Below are 3460 nucleotides of genomic sequence, written 5' to 3'. Positions count from 1 at the left end.
GTGTAGGATGCTCTGGCTTGGTCTGTTTCCACTTAGTCTCACACAATAACCTGTGACAAAGGCACTATCGCCATTTCAGCAGCCAACAGCTCAGAGAGGTCAGGATTACTGTGCAGCATAAAGGAGCCTCACTTATATACAAACCCACTGCTCTGCCCTCATTCCGTTCCCATCGTCTTTTAGGCAGCATTTTACTTTATTTCATTTTTGTCTTTTTGCCTTTTCTAGGGCTGTTCCCATGGCATATGGAGGTTCCCAGGCTAAGGGTCTAATGGGAGCTACAGTTGCTGGCATGCACCACAGCCCCAGCAAGGCCAGATCCAAGCCACGTCTGCGACCTGCACCACAGCTCATGGCAACACCGGATCCTTAACCCACGGAGCAAGACCAGGGATCAAACCCGCAACCTCATGGCTCCTAGTTGGATTCATTAGCCACTATGCCACAATGGGAACTCCCTAGGCGGCATTTTAAAGACTAAAACTCCCTTGGATGCACTGGTTTCCTATTGCTGCTGCAAGAAACTACCACAAATCTAGTGGTTTAGCACAACACAAATTTATCTTAGAATCCAGGAGGTCAGAAATACAAAATCAGTTTTACTGCACTAAAATCAAAGTGTTGGCAGGTAAAAATGTATATATATGGACATATACATATATATCTATGACATATACATATATATCTGTATATATACATATATATGCATGCTTATCCACATATACACATATATGTACACATGTATGTAATATACATGCAACACTGTATCACTTTGCTGTACAGCAGAAATTAATACAACAGGATACATCAACCATACTTCAACTTAAAAAAACTGTTAACGTGTTTCTGATACATGTAAACATTCCATTATTTTAACAATTGTTTTTCCCAACTACTTCATGATATTCTCACTAGAATGTCATACAATCAATTCATCATATTTTTTAAATATAAACATTACCTAGAATTTGCACCAAGATCACATGTTACAACTTCACTCAGATGAAGGTATGCAAGTGCCAGATTTCAGTTACTGGTGGGTCTGGTTCCTGCTGGAGACTCTCAGAGGAAAACTGACCTCTCTGCCTCTTTCAGCTTTTAGGGGCTCCAGAACTAGTTGGATCCTGCCCTCCACACACCTCTCCATCCTCAGCTTCTGTCCTCACATATATGTCTGCAGGCTTTTATGCTCCAGTCCCTCTCTTATAAGGTCCCTTGTAATTACACTGGGCCCATCTGGCTCATCTAGAATCCTCGACCTCCCTTTTCCCTGTAGGATAACATATAGGTTCCAGGCGTTGACGCCTGGGCATCTCTGGGGGCTCTCAGCCTATTACACTGGGCATGAACTCTGATAGAGAGTCTGAATCTCCTGAAACTCAGAGCTGGTGATAATTAGATGGCCTAACAATACCTACACATGGCAATCTTGTGTCAAGATGTATTGAACATACAATCATTTAGACTAAGGTGACAGTTTATTTACTCATCTGCTCATGTATTATGAACTTTGAGAGTTTGGTAAACAAAATAAGTTCTGTTCTTCCTAAACACTTAAAAGAAGCTTGAAAGGAATGGGAAGCACACATCAAACTAATAACATTTGAGCATGTGGAAGGAGTTATGAGAAAGAGTATACTTGCTGTAACTGCACTGAATTCCAAATAGAAATTTCAATTTTTGAAACATTTTTATTAGAGTTGATTGACAGTGTTGTGTCAATTTCTGCTCTATAGCATAGTGACCCAATCATGTATACATGATTGTGTGTGTACACACACACACACATATATATATACACACACTATTTTTCTAATTATCATCATGGTCTATCCCAAGAGACTAGGTATGGTTCGCTCTGCTATACAGTAAGACCTCACTGCTTATCCATTCTAAATGTAATCTCAAATTTTAAAATTTTAATGTAAAATTAGTCTACTCTTGGCGCATATTTCTTACAGACTTAGCATGGTTAGCCCTGTGAGGGGCTTTAGATTTAGAAAGTTCATTTTTCCAAAATGTCCCAAGTCCAAGCATCGATAATAAAGTTAGTACTTCATTATCTCCCCCCTCAGCAAAACAAGTCGAAATATGTTTAATGATTCTGTTTTTGCATATCAGAAGGACACTACCTAATGATGCTTGAATGAAACAAATGAATTGAGCTCACTGATGACATCCCTTCTTAATGATGCACTGACTTTTTAGGGCATCTCTCCTCCTTCCATCAGTCTCATTAGCCCAGCGCCACCTGCACAGGAAGTGCCCTCTGGCATTGCTGTAGATGAAGGAAATGGGGATGCTTCAAGGCCACCTCAGGGACAAGCAGCCTTTGTGCTGTCTTCTGATTCCTTTATTTCTTCCACCCTGAAAATCGTCAGTCTTTCAGGAGTGTTTGTGTTGAGGACATGAACAGATACTGGTAGAATTTTACCACCAAATCACTCTGTCATATCGACATAAAAGCTTGATAAAGCATGGGGTTACAGTCTTCAAACAGAAAGGCCAGGAGTTCCCGGTATGGCACAGTGAGTTAAGAATCGAATCTGATTGCAGTGGCCTGGGTCGAGGCAGAGTCATGGATCCAACGCCAGGCCCAGCTCAGTGGGGTAAAGGCAAGGACGTGGCATTGCCGCAGCTGCAGCACAGGTCAGAGCTTCGGCTTGGGTTCAATCTCTGGCCCAGGAATTTCCATATGCCCGGGGTACGGCCATAAATATGCATGTATTAAATATGTATATATAGTCTTTGTCTTAATAAGTATATTCAAGTATTCTGGTCTCTAACATCAGCGTTGCATAAAAAACAACGGCACAAACTGTCTTGAGTTTCATGGTTAAAATAAATCAAGGAATGCATGCTATTAAACTATAAACAAGTGCACCATTTTTTAACAAGTATGATACCCTGTGTTAGAGGATTTTAGTCCATGAATAAAACTGTAAAAATTCGTAAACACATAGAGTTAAGAGAATTAAAAACAGGGGCTTCCTCAGACTTTGTGAAAATCAAGGAACAAAGGAACACAAAAGGATCTTGGAGACAGATTAGAGACCTAAAGGTGAATACGGAATTATATCGATGATTTTCTGACTTGATTTAACCACAGGTGAACAACGGTTGTCTTGTAAACAGATTTATATGAACTTTAGAAACCAAATTTTCAAGAGGAATTCATCTCAGTTATGCCATGGACTTGAGAAAATATCACACTTATTCAAAGAGTTATTGGCTACTTAGAAGTTTCAGGGTCCTGGCCAGTGAAAAATTAACAATAAAATGAAAAAAAAAAAAAAAGGCCGAGAATAGCATGATTTAAAGAATGCCAATTTGTAACTCAGGAGGTAGGTATTTGCATACTAATTGTCATGTTCCTGCTGTCACATTCCCTTCAGCCTGAAGATCAGTCAGAAAGAGAAATTCAGCATCATCTGTGACAGTCAGACAGTGGAACGAAAAA

The sequence above is a fragment of the Phacochoerus africanus genome, chromosome 12 (assembly GCF_016906955.1).
Source record: "Phacochoerus africanus isolate WHEZ1 chromosome 12, ROS_Pafr_v1, whole genome shotgun sequence".
Classification (NCBI taxonomy): Eukaryota; Metazoa; Chordata; class Mammalia; order Artiodactyla; family Suidae; genus Phacochoerus; species Phacochoerus africanus.
The sequence above is the reverse complement of the archived record's forward strand: the minus strand, read 5'-3'. Positions refer to the sequence as shown.